This window comes from Lonchura striata, chromosome 4A (assembly GCF_050655825.1).
Source record: "Lonchura striata isolate lonStrDom1 chromosome 4A, ASM5065582v1, whole genome shotgun sequence".
Lineage (NCBI taxonomy): Eukaryota > Metazoa > Chordata > Aves > Passeriformes > Estrildidae > Lonchura > Lonchura striata.
This window is the reverse complement of record NC_140742.1, coordinates 528050-556002: the sequence shown is the minus strand read 5'-3', so window position 1 is coordinate 556002 and position 27953 is coordinate 528050. Positions and strand designations below refer to the sequence as shown.

General features: G+C 43.3%; 1 long non-coding RNA gene across 1 annotated transcript in view; it reads right to left on the bottom strand.

The window, feature by feature from the left end:
* Window positions 1-27953, bottom strand: part of LOC110476876 (uncharacterized) — a 103361-nt gene that overhangs the window by 61763 nt on the left and 13645 nt on the right. The window contains exons 2-9 of the long non-coding RNA XR_014952465.1: window positions 26073-26206; window positions 23627-23713; window positions 19782-19962; window positions 18646-18852; window positions 18281-18424; window positions 6395-6552; window positions 3447-3561; window positions 394-3308 (exon numbers count right to left, since the gene is read on the bottom strand). This is a non-coding gene — a long non-coding RNA (uncharacterized LOC110476876). The remainder of the gene's footprint in view (window positions 1-393; window positions 3309-3446; window positions 3562-6394; window positions 6553-18280; window positions 18425-18645; window positions 18853-19781; window positions 19963-23626; window positions 23714-26072; window positions 26207-27953) is intronic.

Here is a 27953-nt window from a genome sequence, read left to right as displayed (position 1 = left end):
ACACAGAATCAGGCTTCAGAGGTCACACACCTCCCAACAGTTCCCCCAGATCTTTGAATCAACAGCAAATCCACTGAAAAAAAAAACCACTTCACTGACTTCAATACCTAAATAAGGCCCAGAAGCCCAGCTCTGAAAACCTTTGAAATAAATCGTGGCAGTGAACTTCAGCCCACACCCAGCTGACATCTGAACCACTGAAAAACGAGTCCAATTACACCCAGCTCGGCAGCCAGACAAGGCAGCTGTAAGAATGTATTGGCCTTTTGCTGCCACATCCAAACCACCTGAAGGGGAGGTCAGCAGCCCTTAAATCAGAGGAAGCACTTCCAGTTCTCAATAAGTCAGAGATGCAGCTGAAATTTCAGCCTTGAAACAAAATATTTGTCTTACCTGGGGGTCACCTTGGCTGAAGAGCAGCAGTTGCAGGAACAGTATTATGTCACCTGGAGGCTGTGGCAGGGTTTGATGTTCTCAGTCTCTGCTCAGGAGATGGATTGAGGCATTAGCAGCACACCCAGGCAGAGCACCAGCCCGCTCCCATCCCAGCACAGCCCGTGCAAGCTGCCTTCCCACCCAGCTCCCATCTACCAGGGTGTGCTAAGAGTTCATCCTTCGGCTGTTTGCCAGTCAAACAAAGATTCCCTTTGATTCTAAATTACTTACAGTCTTCAATTAGACTGAAACAACTGACTAGAACAGATTTTATAAGCAACATCGTGGCATTAATACACTGACTAAATAAAATAAATGAAAGAAAGCATCTTGGTTTGGCTACTAAGAGAGAATCTGTCTGCAGCAGCATTTGCAAAGTACTTTATTTCTTCTCCTTTGGAACTGATGCACCCTTTCAGGAGCTGTAAGGTTGAGAAGCACACACCATCACAGTCGTTTTGCCATTAGTGTGCCCCGTGCCGAGAACAACAGCGATTATCACCTTAGTGGAAGGTGCTCTGCCGGTGTTAGATTTGCTCTGACCTCTGCCATGGACAAAAGATGTCAGATGGAGAACTCTGGCTATTGTGTCACCCAAGCAGAAAAGGCCCAGGAGCCTTTTCAAACACACTGGTGTAAAGCAGAGGAATTCCTGTCTCTTCCCCCTTGCTGTGTCACTCTAGAACGGGCTAAGCAAAAGGTCTTGCAGGATATTTCTTGGGCATTTTCCTAGCCCTGACAGGAGTATCATGATGAGCTCCACTCAGTTCTTCACCAATCTCTCTTCAAACCCTCCAAAAATGAAGTACACATATAGATGCTGCCAAATCAGCCACGTCACATCTAGTGAGGACTCCAATCCAGCTGGGCAGTGCCCAAATCCTAACCCTTAAATTCCACTTCAAAGAAACCAGGATTCACATCAGAAAGCATGCACAAAAAGTACATTAAGTGAAAGGATCTGCACACCATTTTCCTTTGCTCAGCACCACAAATTACACCAGCCCCAGCAGTTTCTGTCCAACTCTGCAACACTTACTATTTGCACAAACAGATCTCTACCACAAAAGTCTTACAGTCAAACAATTGCAGCGAATCTCTTAAAGCCCCAGAAGCCCAAGACTGCAGGAGCACAGAGAAAGCCACCACCATGCTCATCCTCATCTCATGCTGCAAGCAGACCAAGTGCAGACCTCAGTGTGCTGGAAACGCCTCCCTGGGAAGGCTGATTACCTTAACTCACTGATGGTATAAATATCATTATCTGCAATTCAATCAAAAAGCAATCAAGGCCTGTTTATTAGTGTATTTTAAAAAGGCATTCGGAGCATAGGTTGGGCACTTATTGAATTTAACTAGTAAATAAGATTACAAGAATCAAATAACTGCTCTTGGGAAACAGCACTTTGTGGCAAGGAGTGATTTACAATCATTACCAATTTGAAAAAGAATGAAAAGATAAAAGGAAAACATCAGTGGGAAAAGGAGCAGCAAGCCATTTATTTTCGCTTTTTTAAGAGGATTTGCTATCAGTGTGCAAACACCACGGCGGATCCCAGGATGGCAGTATTTCTCATTGCAGATGTGTGCCACAGGACTGGTCTCCTCAGTCTCCAAAACTGCTTCTAATATTCTTCTTGTTTGGATTGTAACTTGACCCATACCTTCCATTCATGTTTTGTTCACATATACCTTTTATGCTGGATGACTTTACTTGTCTTCATCACCTTGGCAAGTCAAAAGGGAAACATTTTTAAAAGCTGTGGCATTACTCAAGCTGTGAGGTGGGAAACCCAAGAGAAGCAACATCTTAAAACATTCTGCACAGGGCCAAGTAAAAAGTCAATAAGGAAATACCATAGGCTGTTTTTAACTTGCTGAAAGTGTGAGACAGCTGTTAATTTCCTGATCACTCATGTGGAAATGGTAAAAATAATTAAGAGCAAAGACTAATCACCAAATCAAAGCAAATACTAAATAAGCAAACTTGCTTTCTAGCCTCAAATCCAGCGTGCAAATGAGAAGTGGTATTCAAAGGTTTAGTCTTTTGATAATTTAAAAGTACATTAAAAGAAAAGAAAGATCCAGTCTATGGCTGCATCATGTTAGAACATCAGCAGCGGGAGTTATGAGAACAGCTGGATTCACATGGTCAAGTCTGGAATAAAAAACAGAGAATGACTTTAAAGTCAGAAATAAGTAGGGTATGAAAATAGAAAGTGTACAAGGGAAAAGCAAATTCTGCCCTTTGCTCATATCGTATCCTGCAAAAATGCCACTGCTGCTTCTGAGCTGGCGGTGTTGTGATGCCAGTGAGGAGTGCGAGGTCCTGGCTGGCCCCTGAAGCCTTGTGCCCAATTTGCTGTCCTCACTCAGAGCTGGGTTGGTTTTAGAGCTGCCCAGGAGGCACTAAAGCTAGAGATGAGGAGAATCCAGGACCCCCTCTTTGGCAGGGAGGTGTGCAGTCCGTGTGGGAAGAGCAGAGGTGGGACGGGCACGGTGCTGAGCCAAGGAGACAGGCACAATGCCAGGCAGCTCCAGTATGTGCCCCCTCCTTTTCTGCTCGTGCCCATGGCTGTTCTTTACTACAAATGCCCAGGTCTGCCTCGGGCAGGACTGATCCCACCCTCCCTGTGCAGGCAGCCCCAAAGGGCTCCACTCCAGTGCACCAGCAGCACTGGAGTGGAGCCCTTTTCTCAGGCACATAGAAAATGGGTGTTTCTCCTCCAGATTGTCCCAGACTCTGCAAGGGAGCATCTGACAGACAAAGAAGAGAGAACTGGGATCTTACCTATTTTTATAAATGGATTGGAGGAGGAAAGGACAAGGCCAGACTCTTCTCCATGGTGTCCAGTGAAAGAGACAGGCAGTATCTTTCAAACACAGCAATGTCCAAAATACAGCAAATGTCATTTAAACATAAGAAACCTTTATGTAAGAGTGATTGATCACTGGAACAGAACACCTAAAAAAGAGGACTCTCCTCATCCTTGGAGATATTCACAACTCACCTGGACACGATCCTGGGCAACCTGCTCCAATTTACCCTCCTCTGAGCAGGGATGTTGGATGAGATGATCTCCAGAGACCTCTTCCAACATCAAATATTCTTCTACCTGAATGCAACTGCATTAAAGTAAAAGAAAAAAAAAACCTCAAACTCTAGCTTAGTAATAGAAAAACAAAAATGCAATTCAGCAGGCATCACTTTATTCAGGATATTTTTTTTGGAACAGCACGCATTTTACTGCACGCTTGGGAAGTTCTCTAGAAAAGCAACAAAAGTTATCTTCCCAAGCATGTGATTAGAAAGCCAGATATTAACCCAAATATTAACCCAAATGCTTCCTACTGGGAAGCTTACATGTTTAAGTAGATGAGACTGGGGAAATAAGGCTCTTCCAAACTTTGGGATGAAACTTTCCAAGTTTAGGTTGGCATCCACTTTTTGGCATTTGAACCTAGTTTAATTACTGATTCCAAAGGACAGTTTCTAAATATTCATCATTTGGCCACATCCCCACCATCTCTATTCTTTCTTTCTCTCTATCTCATAGATACCATCTCATATCTATCCCAAAAGCTATGAGAAACAGCTTTTGGTTAAAAACAAAGATAAAAAATTCTGATGGTTAATTAAGAACATCATGGAAGTTTTATGTAAATAGGTTCTTTTTGTATCCTATAAAATGAGGGGAAATTGTGTTTTTTGTTATTTCTATCTACGAATTCCTATTGCTTTTTTCAGCCCATCCTAGAAGACCAGAGACCACATGGATCCTGTTTTCCTGCAAAAGACAGTGGGCTCTTTTTGTTAAAGCAGGCACTAAAAGCTGCTACTTTTTTAAACAAACAAAATTCCAAAACAAACAAACAAACCCCAAAAACTCAACAAAAACACCACCAAATAACCCCACCCCATCTCAGATAACAATCTTAGACATAGAAATTTCTGTGAATAAGGTAATAGAGAGACGTGGCTGTGGAAAATAAGTCAAATTGTTTGCTTGACTTCAACCAGGTCCAAGGTTAATAAACTGAGAGCAATATTTCATTTCTCTCAGCCTACTCTCACTTTGAGAAAAGAGGCTTTTCATGCATATCATCAGGATGGCACAAACACCAGGGAGAACGACATGGGAAATAATACAGCAAAGTTTTGAGTGATGTCACTACACAGAAAAATTTTTATCTGGAAAAGTGATTGAGGAATTCCAGCAACAGCCCAAGTTCACTTCAATGAATTCCAAAAATATTTGTATAATTTTTAACACATTTTGAAGAACAGCTACTACAAAGCAGACAATTGTACAAATGTGTTTGCATAGAAAGGATATTATTTTGAAAGATTTTGAGTTCTTTTAACAAGTAATCTAAATATTTTTAAATTATCATATATTCAGATGGCTCCAGTGAGCTCCATAACTTCTCCCAGGATTTGGCAGCTAAAGACCTGAGGCTCAGCTTCTCATGAACTCATCGCAAGAGTTTTATTCTTTTGTTAAAGTCAGGGTGCAAGAATATCCTTAAATAACTGTGACATCTGTAGGAAATACAGAAAGATATATTTCCATGTACTAAAATGAAGCATTGATAAATGGTTTAATGAATCAATTATATTTCAAAATGGACTTCTGTTTTGTTTTACATTTCCTTCCCTTGTAAACGGCGTGCCAACTCCAATCCTTCACTCAATAAATGATTACTAAATGAGTGCACAGTTACAGGCACGCTGGTCTCTATGACAGGCCATACTTAATCACCACAGAAATATATAATTACACCTGTCAACCTCATCTCATGCAACTGATTCAATAACTAACTATGTCAGCAGTGGGCTAAGCTTCAAGGTCTCACTGTGTGAAAATACTCATACATGGCTAAACATCTTGGTATTTTAATTGCCTGTCATAGTGCCAAGGTTCCTATATTGTACCTATTTCCACAGCAACAGGCTGGAATGAGTCAAACACATTTAATAACTGCAAAAAGGTGAATTTTTAAGCGTGCAGTTATTTTACAGCTCTCACAGACAGAGCAGGGTATTCTGAAGACATCTGGAGATGTGGTTGCATTTGAGAGAACAATTCAATTTGTGAAAAAAACTTCTGCGGGTGGACTGTACGTGCACACTGTGAAATAAAACTCATCAGAAAAATCAGAAAATTGTTTCTAATTACAGCCACGGGAGAGGTCAGCTCCTGCCTGGAAGTGTACACACACGCAGTGTGATGGGACATCTAATCTCAGCGCACCAGGAGCCACTGTGACAAACCAGCTCCATGGAGGCTGCAGGACTGAATGTGACGTTTTGTGCATGCAGCGCTGTGGGTGGCTGGCAGGGAGGTGCCCTGCAGGGCTGTGCCGTGCCCAGGGGCCAAGCCCAGGCCAGCCCAGCAGCAGGAGCAGCCCCAGCCCCGCTGCCCTCACTGCTCCTGGCACAGGGACACGACAGGGCAGCGTCCCTGGCGCCTGAGCTCGGGGCACAGCAGCACCAACACTGGTGACCAGAGCTGCCAGCACAGCCCCGCGCGGCTGAAACACAGGCAGATGCTGCCAGCTGATGGGAGAGACAATCAGCTCCTCAGGAAACAGATGTCAGGCAACAAAATATCTGGTAGAAAACAATAATGTGGAAAATGAGAAGGTAAAAAGGCAGAAGAACTGCCCCACGCATTGCTAATGGACAGTTCTGGAGGCTTCCACGATCTAGGACTTTAAAATCAACAAATGTAAATTCTGTTCACACTTTCCCTAGCACAGAAAAGCCCTCACCTGCGTGAAATTTCTATGCAAAAAGTTAAATTGCTTTCAAGCAATTTGTAAGCTCAAATATGCATGGAAAAAAAGTAAACAACATCACTGAGGAGATCCTTCTACCCACCAGCAAAGCCGCAGAACACAAGTGGGTGAGAATGCACAGATGTTTAATTAAAATGAAGTGACACATCTCCACAACCTTCCTTACTCTGTAGACTTGTCAGGCTATATCCTTCCCTTCTGATGAGTGGGCTTCTTCAATTCTTCTGTGTTTTGGCCGAGTTCAGCTTTATTTCTTAAATATCACCACAAACTGGAACTCTTAAACGTAAGAGAAAAGGTGCAACTCCAAAGTCGCTATAGAAAAAAGAAAAAGCAGTGGTAGTTTTCACCTACAAACAAATACTTATCAGTCAAATGATCAAGAAGAGCATAGCATGGCAGAAATATCCACCCTGACTTATTCCTGCATGATTTGATGTTGCATGATCACAGGAAGCGGATGGAGGGCAGATGTTAAAGCCTATACACAGGAAATACAGAATACAGAACACAAGAAAATAGGAAAATAAACCCACTTTGACTCTTGCTTTAATTTACTGTAAATAAAACACCTCCAAATGCAAAACAGATAAGTGGGAAACACCATTTTTTAAAAATGGGGTTATTATGGAACTCATCCCCAAAGACAGGATTTTATAAAACAAAAGAGAAATTAAACCCTGTAAAGACTAGCAGAACCTCCAGTTTTCCAACTTAGCTCTGAAAAGGAGAATAAGCCTGGTAGTGCCAGGGAAAGGAGCCTTTCTGTTGAAAACTGGAGCAGCAGAGCATTTATTCATAGCAACGTTCAATGGCCAGATTGAAGTGGGATTTCTCACATGAATCTTAAAACTTGGAGACATTTTCTGACCTTTTGGAAGGAGGTTCTTCCTAGGCACGTCTGGACCGGAACGGCCAGCAGGACACACAGAGGCACCCTCAGCTCCCCAGTGCTGACCCCGAGGAGCACACGGGGGAGAGGGAAGGCTGCAGATGCAGGGGGAGAGGGAAGGCTGCAGATGCAGGGGGAGAGGGAAGGCTGCAGATGCAGGGGCACAGCAGCACAGCTGTCCTGGGGGCACTGGGCACCTGGCCGAGCCCCAGCCGAGCCAGGCACAGGGGCTGCAGCACCCCTCTGCTCGGGGTGACAGGGGGTGCCTCCTGCCCCCCAGCACAGCCAGTACTGCCCGACACATAGGACAGCTTGTGGCTGAAGAATCCAGCAGGTTTTCAGCTGGACAGATCACCCTCACCCTGCTGGGGGGAGCAGCAGCTGCGCTGTCCCTGCTGAGGAGCGAGCCTCAACCACCACAGCCCAGAGGCAGGCACGAGTTCCCCTCCCTACATTTCAGGGGAGTGCAGCTGCCACCGCAGCCTCGCCACGCTTTCCTGGAGCTGTCCAGAACAGCAATCTAGCATATATTCCAGTTTATCCTTGGAGAGCTCAGCTGGCCAGAAGACTTCCCAAAGGATGTATTTGCCATATCCTTTCAAAGCTGAGAGGCCAGAGTAAGAATCAGCTCAAAGAATTTTACAAAGTCTTTTATACTCACCGTAGTACTTGAGAAACAGGAAGGGTATCAAAGCTCTAAGTGGTTCATAGCATAGATGATCCACAAAGTTTCATTCTAAAAGCCTTCCCTCCACGCACAGTTACTCTCTTCTCTACCCATTCATCCCCACAAAACTCCAAAGCAAAGGCACTCATAAAATCTTTATCCTTTTTCATATCTGCATTTGCAATGGAAGGTTTGCAGATTTGCAAGAATTGCTTTTCTGATCAACCTAATTTATTTTTGGTTTTGCTAATTAGGCTCATTTTTCCCTTGCAGCTAAAGTAAAGCAAAAGGAATAGCTACTGTTCCTTTATAAACAATGAAAATATAAAAAAACTGAAGTTCAAAATAACAATTATTAGAATTCAAGTAAAAGGTTTTTCCAAAGATAATTATACATTTCAGGCACTGTTCAGAGAGCAGTGAAGCTCGTGAGTGAACAGCTGAATGAAGCAGAGCCCAGAGCTGGGCTGGCACAGAAAGCTGCAGTAAGGCTGACAGCAGCTCAGGGCAGGCTCTGCCTGCCACGTCCTGGGCAGGGAGAGGCAGATAAGCTGCCTGATTTGCAGGAGCACAAAGCTAGGTTGCACCAGACAAGGAGCAGCCCCAAGAGCTGCAGCTGAATTTTCAAGCCTCAGACAAGGCCTAATTCAACTCCCATTAAAGTCAATGAAAGCCTCCCATTGATGACAGCAGTGGTTGGATCAGGGCCACACTGATGTTTACTGGAAGCCAGATACAAGGTCTGATTACTTTTATACTGCTACACATCAGATCCTTATTCACTCCATTATTTACAGGCTTGCAAACAAGCAAGAAATTCTGATCACACAGTCATAGAGACTCCATTTGCATCCTTGATTGGCATGATGAGAGCTCAGAGAAGGGTTTGAATATGTATTACACAGAGCAGCAGTGCACAGAACCTGCAGGATGCACTAAAGCAATCAGGCAGCATGAAGAAATTGAAATGGAATTCCTTGGAGAAAGGGATCATTAAGTGCTTAACAAGCATCACTCCGTTATATCTGTTTTAGTGATGTTAGCATAATTTTAATTGTTACCATCCAATCTGTTTTGATAGCCTTGGAGTTATCAAGATGCTAAACATTTTACGGTGACATTTGAACAATCAGGAAGATTAGCTGCAAAGCCCTCTACCCGGTAGCCCAGTGCCTGTGAACAGACAAAAAGGGGGATCTATTTTCTGTGTGGAACAAAGACAAGACAGGCAGATCAACACAATTAAATATTAAACAGAAGTAATTACATAGGCAGCTAAGTAATAACTCAAACACCCTGTATTTTATTATGCATTTCCAAGTAGCCAATTAAATTATACAACATTGTGAATGTGCCTGGCATATCCTGCTGCCTGGTAGGTCATTTAGCCAAGTTTTACTTCTAGTACAGAGAATCGGACTAAAATTTATTCTGAGCCAAGGAAGCATGCAAGATAGAGGGTTCTGCTTTGTCTCAAGCTGACAAAAAGCTGTTGTTCTTTCTAGGAAGTCCAGAAGTCCTCGAGTTCTGTCTAATGCTAAGGGGCAGGCTCAGAGCCACTCAAGGTGATAACTTAAGCTATGACACGTGTGGCAATTTGCAGCCTCAGCCTCACACCCAGAGATCAGGGGCCAGAGCAGCACACAGCAGCCCCTACCTGCATGGAGACACTCTTCAGAGCAGGGCTCAGTGCGTGCCAGGCACAGAATGTATCAGGGCTTCATGGAACTCCAAATGGGCTCGTTCACTTGCTCTAAAATTACACACCTGCTAAAAGTGTTTGCTGAATCAGGGCCACATAGGCTATTTGCAAGTGATCTGTAATTAAATGCAAACTAGTGCTCCCAGCAGAACAGTAGCAACTAATAATAATTATGATAAAGCTAAATATTATCCAGAAGAGAGGAAAAGGACGTAATTATTGCCAAATGAAATATGGCAACAGTAGGGTTTTAATATGCTTCTAAGAAAAGCTTGCAAAATCTTTGGCAGCATAAGACTGAGACTTCCATATGGATAAATAAGGATCCAGGCTGAAATCTGACAAGTTTTTGATTTCTTTAGGGAAAAACTTAGAACCTAGCAGCATATACTGCCCTTCAATCAAACAATACTGTGATCTAACCATTTCCACCTTAGCAGCTCATCTCTCTGATGAAACCGTAACTGTTTTTAGTTATTCAACTCATGTCCATAAATGGATATTGGAAAATAATCTCTCTCAGGAAAAATTGTATTCTTTACCTATGAGGAGAAAGAATAAACTTGAGATTTGGGGTTAATCTGATTAGTCAGGACATTGTCAAAATCAGGATGGCAGAGCTTAGAAGTGCCCTGTTAAGTCAGGGTCAGACTAAGGACCAGAGGATCTGGCTTCGTTCAGCTCATCGAGGTCAGGCACTGGCCTTTGTCGCAGTCCCACAAAGGCAGCAGCCCCTTCTGTGGGGACTGGCACAGGCAGTGCACAGGTAAAGAGCAGACACTCCCAGCCTGGGCACTCACCCAGCACCAGCTTCGCTCCTGACAGCAAACGCTCAGAAGCTGCCAGCTCAGTACTCATCAGGAAACCTGAGCTGCAAGCCTCATGCTAACTTGAAAACAGGAATCACAAAAGGGCCCCCATGCAAGGGCAAAGGTTCAGGGAGAGCTGCTGGTCCACACATTCCCCAAGATTCTTACAGGGAAATCTCTTCTATTGAGCAAATGCAGTCGCTCCTGTCCCTCCTTCAGATGGACATCAAGGGACTCTGCTGAGGTGACAGAACCTACTCTGTAGCCTGGCACCGCACCTCTCCACTGGTGATGGGGCCCTGAGGAAAGAAACTATCAAATGCTATGAAGATTGTCACTAAGAATTCCCTTTTTTCAAGTTCAGGCAGTGATGTTCCTTTCTTTTACAGTAACCGGTCAAAGTTCTGATTCCTGCTGCCAAAGGGAGGAGGGCAGTGTGATGAGTTGAGACCCCGGTAAATCCACCTGTGACACAACATTGCTTTCCAGCCCTCTGTGGGTATATTCAGGAAATTTACTGTAAGAGTTTTCAGGCAGTTTCACAGGCACTGACACTGGACATTTGACCAACACCAAAACACCAGTCAGTGTCTGACTTACAGGGCTAGGCTCCCTCAAAAACATGTGCTAAACATATTACTTATAAATAATTGAATTCAAAAGGGTAGCAAGAGCTTCATGAGCAAACACAGCTTTAGAATAATTAATAATTAAGAAAAATATATTTAAATTATGCTAATGTACTACAGGAGGACTCATCTTTGAACATCTAAGGAGAAAATTAACTACTAATTGGGCATGTTCCTTGATCTACCTAAAATAGTTCTGGGCTGCACCCCTGGCAGCAAACTGGAAGCACCAATAGCCTTGACAATAAGTGGAACTTCCAACAATATTTTTGTGCGTGTTTGAGGAAAAGAGTAAAATCTTTCAAAGGCTGAAATACAAGAATGTAGTGGAACATCAAGGCTAAAGATAAAGGATCTGGGATGCCATAGAGAACAGTAAAGCCCAGAGTTCCGAGAGAAGAGGTGCTCAGGCTCAGCTCCTGCAAATCTCATCCAAAGGGGGCAGAGACAGCACAGCCAGAAAAGAGCAGTTCTGGAGGGGAAGGCCACCACAGCCATTTCCTCAGAGACTCTCATAGCAAACCCTGACTGCGCTGACATCTGTGGAACCTGCCTGACGTTTTTCCTGACATATTCCTGGAGATGGAAGGAGAACCCAAGGGCTGTGCAGACCATTCTGCCACCCTAGGACAAGGAGTGCAGTGTTTCCTGCCTGCATCAGTAAGAGAAACTCAGGACCTGAAACTGCTTCCTGGATGTGTGGGTATTTTAGAAGCTTTTTCTTGAGTCATATTTCTTATAACAATTTTGCAGCTACTCCAAATCACAAACACTTGAGCAAAATCTCAAGAGTGCCATTCAAAAAATGAAACCTTTTTAATCTTTTCAGGGAGATAATCACCTTAAGTGGTTAATAACTTCATTGTTTTAGAGGAAAATGGTAAATACTTGTATCCTGAGAAAGCTTCAGAGCAAAAACACTAGCTAGAAAGAGTAAAACCAAAACCAAAAGAGTGAAATTATCCAGTCTTGGTGTGAAAAGCCTGAAACATTTTAAAGATTAAATAAGTATTTCATGTTATTATTTTTAGCTAAAGAAAAACAGCATTGTCCCTGTTAGACATTTCAATTTACTTAAAATAATTGTGCCTCAGTAGCTTACAAAGGAGTGATTACATACAATGTGACAATTGTATTACTTACTACCCTTGACATCACTTCAGTGAGGGTCACTCTAGTTAGATATTTTATTTGCTATAATGTCCATCTTCATCAAGCTATTTTTGAAGCAAAATGAAAAATCTTCAAATCTTTGTTTCTTTGTCTTTGTAAAAAGAGGGCCCTGTTCATTGTTCCCTTTAATACTTAGCAAATTTCCAGAGCAATTCACAAAACCCTTAAAAGAAAACGGCATGCAAGAGAAATTCAAAGTAACTCATTGAAATCATCCTTTTCTCACTTTCTTAGTCTTTTCCACTGTCAAATACCCTGCCTAAGTCCGGTCTCTGTCAGAGAGGCAAAGATGCTTTACTAACAGTATCCTCATAAATATTCTTTGCTTGAATGAATGAGATGAAGGATACTTGACATTTAAATGTTTCTTACAACTTCATTTAGAAAGCAACTCTCTGATATCAAAGCACGCCTCCATAGTTACACATGAAAAAATTACAACCTTCTTAGACTCCTCCCTAAGTGCCTCACCATCAGAGATTCATCACCATTTCCTTAAACGCACCGTGAACCAAGTTGTATTTGCCAGATCAGAACCACCCAGATCACACTGCTGGGAAGGACACCCCACTGAGCTTTGGTGTCTGTACCTTACCTCCAAACCCCAGCACAGCAGCAGCTTTCTGCCCTGCTCAGCCCGTGGGGAGCTGTAAATTGTGACACTACATGGGCTACTGGGGAGTGGAGGAAATATTTCAGTGAAGTCACACATCGGCCACCTCCTCTGCACTCTCAGGCTGACCTGCAGCACTGCTCACAGGAGCTGAGGAGAGACAGGGAAATTCAGAGGCCTCCCCACCCTGCACAGGTTCTCCAGAGCAGCAGAGCAAGTATGCTCCAGAGCAGCTTTCCAAGAAGTGTTTGTACATGTACCAGAGGCTGATACAGATTCCTACAAAACCTGAATTATCATTAACACTTTCATTAATTTATCTATAGATTGGAGGTCTTCCCAAGTACTCTGAGACAATGAAAAAAAATGTTAATGCACTGCATTAGTATTAATTGGTTGTTATCATTACTGTTAATAGTACAATGTGTCTTCCTGCTATGTATATTCCTGCTTCTCACATCAGCATGAAATAAGCTCCAGTATGGAAATGTCATTCTGCAGATCTCAGCACAGGCAGGCTGACCTCAGCTCTCAGGAATTAATGCAGAGCTTTAAAGAAAGTCACACCAGAAGCATATATTACTTTATGGGATTCTCTGTAAAATAACCTATCCCTCTTTGAGGCATGATTTAAAGACAGAGCCCACAGGACATAAATCACAGCTTCTAAAAATACAAACCCCTTTAGGACATCACTCCTTAATGGCATCAAAATCTTCACAGGAAAAGACACCTGCCCCAGTGACAGGGAATAATCACCTTCTCCAGAGCATGTGTTGGATGCCTGCTGGAGTTAGCAGGTTCACAGTGCCAAGCTCTCCTTTGGAAGAGAAGACAAGTTTCAAAATGCAAACCAAAAACCCGTATTTCCTCAAAAAAAAAAAAAAAAAAAAAAAGTAACTTTTGAAAAGGTTGAAGTGTATTATAAAGAAAAAGGTGCACAAAGGTCTCACACAACTCCCTGGAAAAGGCTGCCCCGTTTTTGCACCCCAATTAGCAATGCAGTCAAGCCAGGACATGGGAACTGGCTGCTAACAGCCATCGTCACTTAGTGGCTTTACTTCCCCAAACTACTGGTAAGAGACAGATTCAGAGTTAATTTTATGGAAGAGGACCTTCTCCAAGTTCCTTTTGATAATGCACTAGGTCATCAGGTCTCTGAAGCAATAAACAATTTTGATTTAATGTTAATTTTCTTTCCCTTCCTACCAAAGTAACAATGCCATCATACTTAGGCCATTTTCTCTGGTCAACAAGACTTTCCAGCCACCATGGAAGATGTTAAAATGTTGATACAGTTTCATCCCAAATTAGAATATCTACAGTTTACTCTATTTTTTAAAATTGACACTTTATCAGGCTTTTGATGAGCTTATAACACATTGCTTCAAAGTCTTTCTTTCCTCATCCCATCCACACTCTACTTAACATTAGAATAATTTTACAGAGTATAATCCATGTGCATCCACAGGGCACAGAAACAGAACACTGAGCAGAAAGAGCACAATTTGAAAAAATCCCCACAGATTTTGTCAAACCAAGATCATCTTACCACAAAATGCCTGACACAATACCAAAACCAAGCAGAGTGTTACATATATTAGTATAAGAACTGGACAACATGCAACTCAAACCAGAGAACAGATCTGGCAGAAGCTTTCTCCTTCCCTCCAAACTGACCTGGCTCACCAGGGCTCTGCTCTGTCCAGGTATGACAAATATTCACCTTTCAGTCACCTTTCAGTCACCTGGCCTCCAACACTTCCAGGGATGGCTCATCCACAGCTTCTGAGGCCAGCATGTTCCAGTGCCTCAGCACCATCACAGCTTCAAACTTCCCCTCCCCTTGCCCTTTACTGAAAGGCTTTCAATTCCAAAATAACGATCCAATTCTTAAAGAGAAAAAAAAATTACATTGTCCAGAAAAGAAAGCATCTCAGTTAGATGTGAAGGCAGATGCTCCCTGACTGAGGCTGGCCCAGGGCAGAAGCTTGTGCCTAGAGCCTGGCAGCTCTGACGATGAAAGGCAGAAAGGGAAGCTACTTGTAATACCTAGCTTGGACCATGAATGACATTCCTCTCCCTGCAAATTTCCCCACCCATTTGGCAAATGTTGCATTAGCAGATGTTCACGGACACTGCAAAGTAGGTGGCTTTTCCCATATATTTTTTATGCTTTTGTGTGGTGCTTTTTTCTGTTTCTTCATTTTTGCAATTAAACTGCTTGACTTCAGAAGTTATTGGCACACAAAGAGCACCAGAGATAACAAAGCCCAAAACAACCACATGAGGTAAAAACAAACAAATAAATAAAACTTGTTGTATTTTGATTTCCCAGCTGCAAGTGAGAAGGATATTGGTAATGCTTATGAAAACATAAATAAAGATAAGAACAGTCATCCAAAAATGTGTGTCTCAGAAAAAATACCCTAAAGATACTACTAAAATATTCTGGATAATAGGGAACTGCCAGGTTTTACCCATGAGCAGCACTAATCCTGGCAATGTATCCTGCCCTCAGCCATCCCAGAGGATGCTCCTCCTGTGCACAGAGCCAATGCATGCACAAAACTTCCTTTGGAAATGGCAGCCTGGTCCCAGCAGCAGTGAAATTACCCTGTCAGCAGGGCTTCTTCACTTGGGTGCAGTATCTCACTGACAAAGCTCTCATGCTCCACAATCCCACTCTGGTCTGATTGTCATAGTTTCAGAAATCTCTGCAATATGCTCCTGGAAGGGGCTTGACATAAAGCAAATGGAATCAAGCCTTGGATGGGGAATTGTCCCAGAAAGCATCCATTCTAGACATTGTACAATCCTGAACCAGATGCTTCTCAAAAATGCTTTCCTAGTGGCACAATTCACCTAATTTCCCAGTCTCATTTAAGATCTCACACTTCTTACAAAGTCTAGAGAAGAAGGCAGATGCCTTTGTGATATGTCAGGGGCTTTATTTGTCTTGTGGAAGCTTCCCTGCTGACTGCTGAATACTCACATGTATCCAAAAGTAGACCTTATCCCCTTTGATACAGGCTAAGAAGGGAAAAGAGGCCTCATGAGAAATAATTTCTTATGTGTGCCTTCCTCTCCTGCCAATATTCCAGCTACACTTGTCCCATTTTCCCTTGGACTAGGCAATAAAGACAACTGAAGTCTTCAACCTAACAACAGTGCCCTTATTTACTCACCATGATGCAAGAAAGGAATAAAAAGGAGGGAGAAAAGATGGGAGATGGTTGTTGGAACAACATCTGCTAGATCTAGGAACAGAGAGCATGTGCACAGAAATAAAGGCCAGATACTCATTTTCAACAACCAAATATGTAAGCATGGAAAAATCATCAGGATTTCACAAGTTAGGATTCTTCTGCACTTTTACACCTTGTTATTGTTACCTGACTAGGTGGTATCTCTGCAAGGAACAAGCCCAAGATGTGCCAGCATGGAGGTTAGGGACAAATGCTCTCTTTGCCTGCAGCAGGGCAGTCCAGCACCTGGCAGCAGCACAAGCACAGCTCAGAGTGTGTATGAGCACCCACCTAGGCTAGGGCTGGAGACAGCCTGAGTGACCTTTCCACAGAACTTCCCTTGCAAAATAAAATGTGGCAGCATCCTGGCTGGAAACTGCAGTGCCCGACACCCCTACTCAGATAACAGAGCACAGGTAACAGCTTGTCTCACCACCCTTCACCAAGGCCTGCAACAGACACAGTGCTTTTAAAGCACTTAGCACTGCCCCTCCAGACACCACTGCCACTCTAAAGCCCAGCACTCAGCTCAAGTTCACATAATTCCCTAAGAACTGTATCTAGCCTGCAGCAGAGAGCTACCAAAGAGAAAAGTTCTTAGCCATTCCCTGCTCCCACGCTCCCTCCTCAAATTAAAAGGCTGTGGCAAACATGGAATACAAACAAATTCCCCGTGTTCAGTGGCACACACCACATTTCTGTCCATTATTAGATGTGACAAACACGAGAGGGGGCAGAGCAAAGGGCAGGACACTCAGCGATCTTGTCATACAAAACTTCTCAAACATGCTCAGAGCAGTGTGGGATTACTCAAGGCTTCCCATGCAGTGGGTCAGCAACAGCAGACGTGCAGCAAACAGCTTCCAGGGAAACCAAGAGAGAGCAAGAGGGAAAAAAAGCCCTAGACACATCCTTTCAGGCACCTGGCACACATCAGTGTGTCTTTCAGGAACTGTTCACCACTTTGGTCTCCTTAATATCACATCGTTACACTAAAACCAGCCCACTGAGAGAGATTTTGTCAGGTGCAGAAAGAGGTCAGGCTAATGACAAGAATTTGGGGACAGAAAAACCTTCAGAAAAAGTTCTCCCAATCTTTTCCATCACATGTTCAAGATAAGAAAACTCTGCTGGCACATCCCATTGACATCCTGCTCCCCAGGGCACACTGCAAAATGGTTTGTGTTGGGGCATTTCAGCCCTCAGAAGACAGAAAGCAATTCCTGAAGCACTGCACTGCATGCAGCATCCCCCTCTACCAAACTGCCTTTCCTAGAAATGCTGCCCCAGGCCTGGTGAGTACATGGAAATGAAGTTTCACCACTCAAGAGGGAGGGAAGGCAGGCTCTCACTACCCCAAGCACACATGGCTTCTCCAGACCCAGGTAAGCACCTCACACTGTGCTGATGTGCCATTGTTTTGTTTTTCAAGCATCTTCAGAGAGCAGCTTTCCCTTGTGGCAGCTCTCCTCCACAGGCTCTGTTCTCTTGCAGACAGAAGGCTGCTGCCTTTTTGATCCGGAGGCTGAGCTGAGGGGGTTAGGGGAGGGGGATGCAGTAGGAATTCCTCCACCCTAATGCTATTGGTTTGCTTCTCAAGATGCTCAGCAGCACTGCACGGGATATCCTCTGTAGCAGAGGCTCTCTTTAAGATGATATCCTCACTTTCTTGTGTGGCCTTTATTCCCCTGTTTGCTTTCCTCGGAGGGTGAGAAGGCTGAAACCGATCCCGGAGCATCCCTGCCCCCAGGGCTGTTTTGTCCCGGCTCGCACATCAGCATCTCCATCCTCACAACTTTAACTTATGGAAACAGGTCAAACCACAAAAACTCACACCTACAGCTGGGCTGTATATAGATATCCAAGCAGACAGAAGCCACACCGAGCAATGAGTGGGAGGAAGTGGCCAGAGATGTTTGCAGACATTATTGCCTCTTTTAGACACCAAGCAGGGATCTAAATAGATCCAACAAATGCAGCTGAAGATCTGTGTGGCTTTACATGGGAATTTTGTGGTCATCAAAGCTTCAGATTACCATTTCAAGGGGAAAGCAAAGTAATTATTATAGTTTGTTACTAATTTGCAAACAGCCAATTTCCCACCATACATATTAAGAGTATCCTGAAGACTTGCACAGCCTCGAGAGGAATAAAAATCATATTATAGTAATAATACGGGCAAATTACATGTAAAACTGAGAGAAAATTATGTTTTCAAACACTGCATTAAAACCTATCAGGAATCAGCCTCCCACCCAGCCAAATGTCAGGAGGGAAGAAAAGACTAATTCAGCCCCATTTTATACCCACGTGAGCCAAAAGGATGCTGAATGAAAAGACCTCCTTGTACCAGCAGCACTGCACACTCCTGCAGTTCATCCCAAGTCTTGCAGCAGCTGGAGCTTCCAGGAAGCCTCAGAACCTGCAGGCACGTGACTCACCCAAATCTAGGCTCTGTACAAAAAAAGAACATGTACCATAAAAATAAGTTTCCAATTCGCAGTTGCAAATAAAACCTTGAAATAGGCAACACAGTTGGACCTAAAAGCTCGTAAACATGACAACACATGCAAAAAAAAAAAAAAATTAAAAATAAAAAACCCCATCCTCATGAATTTTCTGAGGTATAACTCATGAATTTTGAGCACTTAAGGCTGGCAAATGTATACAAACACCTTGTAAAGATGCACAGCACGTAGGTCTCAGAACTCCCACGTCAGAGATACCACTTGGACTCAAATAACCAGAAAGTGGCTCCTTTTCAGCATCCACCCTTGCACAAGTCATTGCCAACCCGTTAAGTGCTGCTGTTGGCAGTGCAGGCTCTGGTACAGGTCCCTGGTTGAGCTATTCCCAGCAGGCATGGCATCCCAGCCCTTTCCCTGGAGAAGGAAAAGAACCAGCCATTCACATAAGAACACAGGGCTTTACCAGGGAGCACCACTGGGAAAGCCCAACTGCACTCAGCAATACCACATTCCTGAGTTTTTCAAAATGCAGCCACCTTGGGGGACACCCAGATTCCTCCTCAAGTTTGATGAATAAGAGGAAGAGATGATAAAGGTCTGTTTTACACAGAGTTTCTGTTCCTAGCCTAGACTCTGTGTTTTCTAACAAAATCCCTTTTTGTGCTTTCCCCCTGCTGCCACTCCTGCAAGGAAGAGCTTCCAACAGCCATCCCTGAAGTGCTTCATTGTTTGTCTTCAAGCCAGCCTTCAAAGCCACCTGAGCCAGCATGCAAACAAACACCTTCCAGCACCTAAACAGCACCTTTCCTGAGAGACATCCACAGACCAGCCCCTTATCAGTCCCTCACACAGCCCCATCTACAAGCCCTTGTCTTGGGCTCCCCTTGGAAGTGGTCTGAGGATAAAACCATTTTGTTTTGTTCTAATGCATTCCCTGACACCCTGGAGCACAACTAAAGCTCTTTGGCCTCACAAAGCAAGTACCAAATTCTAAGAAAATGAACCCATTAAGAGTTAACCTGAATGTGTGTAGATCCCCTGCATGTGTTATTAATAGGAACTGAGAAACTCTCTTGATTTCTTCTGTTTTCACAGACACATTTTAGTTCCCCGACTGATCTATAACATGACTTCATAGAATCATAAAATGCTTTATGTTGGAAGGAACTTTAAAGGTCATCTCATTCCAACCCCCTGCCAAGGGCAGGGACACCTTCCACTATCCCAGTTGTTTAGAGCTCCATCCAACCTGGCCTTGGACACCCACAGGGAAGGGGCAGCTCCAGCTTCTCTGGGCAATCTGTCCCTCACAGGGAAGACTTTTTTCCAAAATTCCATCTTACCAGCCCTCTGGCAGCTGGAAGCCATTTCCTCTTGCCCCGTCACTTCTGAAAAGTCCCTCTCCAGCTCTTTCGTAGCCACTTTAGGCACTGGAAGAGGCTCCAGGAGACCCTGGAGCCTTCTTTTCTCCAGGTTCAACAATCCCAACTCTCTCAGGAGCTGGGACACATTACCATGACCTTTCTAAAAGAAAAGAAAGAAAATAAATCTGAAATCACAAAAATAAACCATCTGAGCCAAATACTATACACAAGTGAACTCCCCTGATACAGCTGGTTATTTATATTGATTTGTCTGCAGGAGTAGGACATGGCTGCAAGAAAATCCACATTTTATTTTGTCACCTCCCATGGAAAATTTTGCTTGCAGGGCCTTAGTTCATTATTCCCCTAACCACTTATGAGACCTAGCCCACCTCTCAACAGATTCATCTTCAGTCTTACAGAACTCTGTTAACTCCTCAGTGAACAATTCAGCCACCTGTGAAGCAGGGACAGTACCTTGGTCATGGCTGTTAGGAAGGTAAATTCATCTCCATTTGGGATATATTATTTAAGGATAAAACAAAAAAAAAAAAAAAAAACAGGGGAAAAATGCCACTGACCTCCTCCCTGTTTTTTTTATTCTCTTTTTAAGTGGTGGCAGGAAGATCTCAAAGTTTGTAAGAGTGATTAGAACTATGATGGTATACAGAACTAATAATGATGAGCAGTTTAAAACATATCCTATTCCTTCAGCTCAGAAAAAAATTATTATGACAAAAAAAAAAAAATACAGCAAAGTGAAAAAATGTCATCATTGAAATAAACCATGAAGATCCCAACATGGCAAGAAGCATACATTTGGAGATATCATTTATCCCCTAAAGCTAAGGCTACTGTATAATAAAGTTAAATTGCTTGCAATTCTTCCAAAAGACAACCTGTTTCTTGGAGGTATCATAACAGTTTGGGATCCTGCAGTTGCTATGGCAACTACTGCTGCATCCAACAACAAAGTATTGTGTGTAGTCACATAAATCTGCTTAAGTTATATCTGCCCCGAATTTCCAAAACTACACCAAGTTATGCACCCTTAAAAATAAAGGAACATAAACTGAAGAAACAAATTTCAACACTGAACACCAGTGCACAGAAAGCACCTTCTCCATAAACACTGTCTTTCAGGGCACAGTCATCATGTACATCTTATGTCAGATTCTTGTGAACCATTGGCAAATACATGTATTTATTCAAATAAACCAAAGTGTCTTAGGATGACGTCTCAGGACAAGAACACAAATGCATGACCTCTGTGCATGTTTTGACATTAGTCTGGTAACACAATAGGCTTTCCCTCTGGCATTTGGTATGCACTTGCTGAAAAAAAAAAAAAAAGCTTTAATAAAAAATAAAATGCCCTGAGATGTACCACTTTATCATTGTAGATCTTTCATCTCCTACCTCCGAGAACCACAACCTTCCAGGGAAAGCAGACTTTATTATTGTAGCCCAACCACACAGCAAACACGGTGCTTATGCCATGTAAATAATCTCACCAGTGCCAAGGCCCTCCATTTCCTTTTCCAGCCCATTGCTTTTCATAAAGGGCTTCCTGCAGGAACACAGATTATTTGCAGTTCGTTTGCATACTATGGGAGAAGCTCTAACACACTTCTTAAGTGCTTCATTTGCTCCAGTTGCTCGCTTTATCTCAGCAGGGATAGCCAGCATATGAGCCAAAGTCTTTCCCAGATGAGAGGTATCTGCCAGCAACCAGCTGACACTTTCTTCAGTTTAAAAGATTACCTGTTTTTTTGTGGTAATACCTAAGCACAGATCTACTCCAAAAAGACAGCAGCAGAAAACCAAACCATTTCTCAAAGGCAAAACAATAGAGATCACTCGGGAGTGAAGCTTGGAGACTGAAACAAGAATCACAATCTCTGCAATGCTACTGAGATTTGAACATTTAGTTCATTAAATCAGGGAAAGCCAACTCATCATTTCTGATTTCCCCACAAAATTCCTTTTATGTTTTGCAGTTAAGAGAAGCCGCATCATTCACCACAGGGGTTTCTAACAGCCTAAAACCATCTGTACTAAAACAGCCTGGACACGCTGGAGTCCCAGAGTCCCAGGCAGTGACACTGCAGACTTGAGGAAGGAGGACTCGTGGTCTCAGTGGTGACAGCACCTACTGCTCCTGCTCACAGGCCCAGAGGAGAGAGCAGAGCTTCCCCTGCCACCTCCCACCCGGATGCACAGCCACGTGGCAAAGTGCTCACAAACACACTTGTGTACGAAAGCAAGCGCTCTGTAGTTCTCAGATTTGAATTAAATGGCTTCACAATTTATGGAAGAGCAAGAGAACCCTTCTTGAGTATATATGACTGTTGGAGTTTATGTTTTTTGGAGTGGGTGTCTCCTTTCTGCACTGGGATTTTAGCTGTAGGAGCTGAAGGAGAATAGTGGAACTGTACTGAAGACACCTCTTCCCAGTTAACCAGCAGCCCAGGGAACAGACCAGTGAAGCCAGCGGCGAGCCCTGCCCTCCTGAAGGCACAGCTCCCTGGCACAGCCTGAGGCAGCGCTGCAGTGCTCCCTCTGACACACACAATGGAGAGGAGCTTCACCTTTTACTGCTCTTCCACCGCCAGCACACAACGAGATCAAAGACTGGGGTTTATTTTTACATTTTTATTACTTTTCCCACCCCTTTGCTACTACGCCGGCGGCATTTCCCACCCCCAGCACTGAGCCCTGGCTGACCCCACAGGGATGCTTATGCCCAGGAGGGCAGAGATACAGTTGCTATGGCAACACTACCTCCAAATTTTCTGGCCTCCATGCATGTAAGATATTAACCTTATCATTAATTGCCAGATGAATTTCAGGGTGGCACACAGAAAATGACTTTTAAGTAGATTTGCAGAGTAGTCATTCTGACAGGCAGCATTTCTGCACATCAGGGCTCTTCTCCTCATTACCCCACCACTTGACCCACAGTGCAGAGAAAGGTCCTTTCTCCCTCCACCAGCCAAAATCCTCACAGGAGTCTCTGCGAAAGCCTCCTGCTTTCCTCTGCCTCACAATCCCATCCAAAGCAGGGACCACCCTTCTCTGTGGCCAGCTGGAGGCACCATGCAGGGACAGGGTAGGCCCACACTGTCACCCCAATCCAGCCAGGACAAGCCTCTCACAGGATCACATCCTGCAGGAAATAAATCCCACCACACACAGGGCCTGCCCTGCTTAGCCCAAGAGTGCTTCCCCAAAAATCTGTTATTGCAGAGAGCTCTCACAACAGGCTGGCAAAGTAATAAACCAAATTCTTCTTCCTGCATAAGGATGCCATGGAAGGAGAGCTGTGACCTGTCCCCTTCAGCTCCTCACAAAGCAATATAAAACCAGCCTCAGCAGCACCTCACCCCCTCCCACCAAAGCCACTGGTCAGAGCTACTGCCCAAAACCACTACGAGAGCAAACAAACCACACACCTCCTGTTGATCCTAAACCTCCTGGAGCATGTGACCTCACCAAAAACTTCTTGTTTTCAACATTCCTCAGTATAGAACTTCAGAGATTAAACACCTACCCAGACCCCAGGGAGCACTGTGCAGAATTCCTTGGGCTTGTGGACTATAAAACCTGAAAATTGATTTTGCTGGCTCTGTAATTTTCTTGACCATTTCCAGGAGTGAGAATCAACCACTTACCTTTTCTTTTTTTACTTCAGCCACTTATTATGAGCACATGGGGGAAGGAGAGAAGTGGGAGGAATCTATTTTATTTCTCGGCCACTTAAACTTGTTTATTCTAGAAAATAGTATCCAAACACATTTTCCAAGAAAACAGCATGACACTACCTGCTATCAGCAGCAGGTATGGAGAGCTCTCTTCTCAGGAACTTTCCATGGGCTCGCAGAAAGACCAGCATCTACCAGGAAAGGAACCTGAACCAATATGAAAACAAGAATATGTAAGTTTATTCACAGTTACAATGACCAGTAAGTCCTCACTGAACCATTTAAGTCTGCAAGGTTAATGCAGTATTACATAAAAAGCATTTACATTCATTACTTCAGTGTATTCCATGTATTGTTGTATGCATAAAAATCCACATGTTCAACCAAAAAGACCATTCAGGAAACAGAATTCACAGACAAGACTGGGAATTCTCTATAAAAAATAAACATCTCAAGTGTGTTGAAGGTAGACAGGCCACACCAGCTTAAAATGTCCAGGTTCAAAGGTGACTCTCTAGAGCTCTCTCTGGGCACTGCCAGTTTTATTCTGAAGGAAACAGAGGACCAAATGGCAGAAGATACAGTGTGTAAGCTGGTTAATGTGGCTGCCTCTGTTCCCATGTTTGTCTGCCATCACAGTAGACATTTCCTACTTCTGGGTGTTCTGGACAATAAATATTTACAGGAAGGTCATTGGAACATGGCAAATCCTGACAGAAGGGCTGCATATCACCCCACAGGGGGATGGACCTAGCAGTACATGGGATGTGCAAGATGCCCTGAGAGGCAAGGATGAATTCCCAGAGCTCTGGCTGTCTCTCGAGCTCATTTGTCCAGCCTGCTGCTGTGCCCTGGCGTGGCAGCCTCTGTGCTGCCTGCACACAGAGCCAGCAGCTCTGCCATGCTGCCACACACAGCCTGTGCTGGCCCTTGGCTCCTCAGCCCGGCTCAGGAAGCCACCTGAGCACGACCAAGTGGAAGCAGCTCACTCTCCAGAAGGGAGCACAGGAGGGAGGGAGGGAAAGCGCCGGCATGTCCAAGGGCTTCCCTTCCACGGGTCCCTGCTGAGGCAGACAGGATTCAGCAGATCCCCAGCAGGACTGGGGCCCTTCCTCCCACAAATCTCCACAGTCAAAATGTTCTAAACCCTTTGTCTCACGTCTCTCTCACCCTTTGCCCCGTGCAGACACATGATCATAATCCTCTTTCTCTACCACCCTCCTTGTACATCAGTCTCCTCTTCCATCACAAACCTGTTCCAAGAATTGTCCTTCCTAAAACCCACGTGGCCCACAGGGAGAATGCTCTGGAGCTGACCCCAGAAAAAACCTGGGGCAATGAACATAGCTCTGCCTCCTTGCAGGGGCTACAGTTGTGATGTGTACTCTTTCCTTGTGGATATACCCACTAACCTGTTTGCCGTTTTACACAGCCATATAATAACCACCGCAAGGATTTTTCTACAATATCCTCTAAATCCTCTCACATCTGCCTCCTGCTGAAATACTGCCTGTCCATGCAGAGACACACACTTCCTCTGTCCTGTCCTACTGCTGTAGTCACTTGGACACACAGACTTCAGTTACCTGCAAAAATAGAGAAACAGGCACTCAGTCCTGTTTTAAATAATGAAATATAGATTGCCCAAAACCCCCACGTTTGAATGACAGTCTGAACAGTACTCCTTTCTCAGCCAGCCACTGCTTCCTCATCTGTAAAATGGAGCAATGGCACTTCCTGCATCTGAGCGACAGTGTTTGCAAACATTAAGAAACGACTCTGCAAAAGCCAAAAGGGAGTACTCTATTTGCATGCAAATTAATGTAAAAAATTAATCCTCACGTGGTTCCAAAAACACGATGCATACAAATATATTACTGCAAGCCTAAGAAATTTAACTTTAGAAATGTAGCCAGCTGTTTTCTACACTGACTGGGGGGAGGTGAGGAGAATCTGACAATGCACCTTCCTTTATTTAACTGTTAACTCTTTATTCTAAATCTAATATTGATCCTTAATTTTCTATCAGCGTTTTGACTGCAAGAGAGCAGGGGACGAGCAGGAGTGGCAAAGACAATCCATTTATTTCATCCTTTCTTCACTCCTGGGGTCAGCTACTCCCTCTCTGAATCAGTGCTAGACCTGCTTGAATAGCTGAGAATGAACCTTCCACAAAGTGTGGATTTACTTTTACTAAATCCTCTAAGTATTAAAGCTCTTCACACCATTTGGTCTTGAAGTGATGCAAGAGTGAGGTGTGGACACCAGTGACAATAAAGCACCATCTGGCAAAGTGAACTCCAGGCAAACAATGACAAGCACAAGTGAAAAGAATTGCAATGATTTCCACAAACATGTGAAATACTATAAACTGTGTGACTTAGCAGCTTCCTCCTCCTCACAAGTAAATAAACATGTCTGCAGAAGGCTGTTTGGTTCTGCCTTTTATATGAGCTGAGAATACACAGAGACGACCCTATTTGCATTCTGCTGTTAAAAAAATATATGCAGATTTGTGAGCAAGGGGGGGAAAAGGGCAAGAAAGAAAGAAAAAATAAGAACTAACCAGACTTCACTTTTTCTTGGTTCTTTACTGTCAGGGTGATGTACTGGAAGTCTTTATTTCTTTCAGCTTGGGCCCCTCAGTAGTTCATTCTCCTTCCAGCCTGTTCTCATGCCTTTCTTATCACCTGCTGAGGCCTTGATCATGGACAGAGCAGACAAGCAGCAGGGGACAATTAGAGAGGAGTTCAGACTTTGATCATTTGACCATATGTGAATACAACAGCTGACCACATGTTTTAAAAGACAACTAACTTAAAAGTATTAAAAAAATCACAAAGCAGGCATAGATACTTAAATTTACATTTTAATTATCTGGCACAATGGTGCATTCAACTTTGCAGAATATTGAATTTTTCTTCCTAAATGTACACATCTCCAAAAGGAAAATCAGCACTTTAGTGCTTCTCTGGAGCCTAAATAAGCACAGTATCATTAAAATAAGTACTTGGATGATTTAAAACATAAACAAACATATCTATCTAGTAACCTGCATTTTGTACTGACAAATAAATTCACAAATAATTTCTATCCTGACGACAGCCCAATTTAAATAGAATAACACTGTATTACTTTACCTCTAAAAATATCATGTATTTAATAGTACACAGACATATGGCCCTGCACTACTTACACAAGTGATTTTTTTCCCAGAACCTCTCTGTTAGCCTTTAAAACTTAATACAGAAATACAACACGATTTAAAAGCTCAGCTGTTGTAGGGATTTGGTTCTTATTGCTCAGCTGCCTGTTTTTTCTTTAAAATTTTTTTTTAAATCTTAATTTACTCAATTGTTCAATCTTTGCTAAATCTTTAAATTATCAAAGCAAAAGGTCCAGTTGCGAGCAGTTTAACCGCAGTCACCTGACCCCAAATACTTGGAAAATCACTGTTGGAAATTTCTGTATACAATAGAAGAGGTATCATCATTTGTGAAGATACAACATCCACTTATCTTCCGCACCGACCAGATAATTAACATATTCATGAAATGGCTATTTACTCTCAAATAGGAGGATAATAGAAAAATAACACTAATTGTTTTGACAGCAGTTTGTTTAGGAGTTATCTGAGGCAACAAATGGCTCTTTTGTAGTTGTGAAAAGGCAGAAATCCTCCTTTCTGTAAACACTTCTGTCTTCAGCTCTCCTTCCTCCCCAAAATTTGGATACTACCGAGGAAAAACTGTGGAATCAGTGAAAGGAGAAGGAGGATTTAAAAATTAAATGGTAGTTAGTTTTCTTTGGATAGCAATTGTTTGCATATTTTTATTATAATGGAAACCACAGAGTACAACAGCATTCTGGAAAATGCCGTGTTTTGCAGCGTACAAGAAGGGCTGTACCACATGCTGACTGAACAAAACAATGGTACTAATGGGCCATGAAGGGTGTGTACAAAATATTTGAAGAGGCTCAGGCTATTCCAACACACAGGCTTATTTTTGCTTCTCTGACTGGACCATAAAATGCCTTCTTGTTGGCCCAAGGTCCAAGGAAACCTCTCCAGTCCTGGAAGCTTATCAAAAGGAAAAAATAATCAGTGTGGGTTTTGTCTGCAGCCACTGGACCTTTCTTGCTTGCAATATTGGAAGACATTAAAGCTAATCAAATATGAATTATCAGCAAATTTGCCACTTGCTTTTCAGCCTGAGGCTAAGAGGTGAGCAGCTGAGGGTTTCTGGGCTTTCCCAGGTTACCCTGCAGAGAATTTGGAGTTGTTTTTAAAGCCAAAGTTCACCTCCTCAGCACCATACAATAGCTTCAGCCCTCCAAAGCAATTGTTCTCACTGAGAATCTTCCTGCACCTAAGGGCTCTCTGTAATAAAATATGGATGCAGTATTAATTAAATATAGATGCAATTTCCTCCTCCTTTCTCTCCTT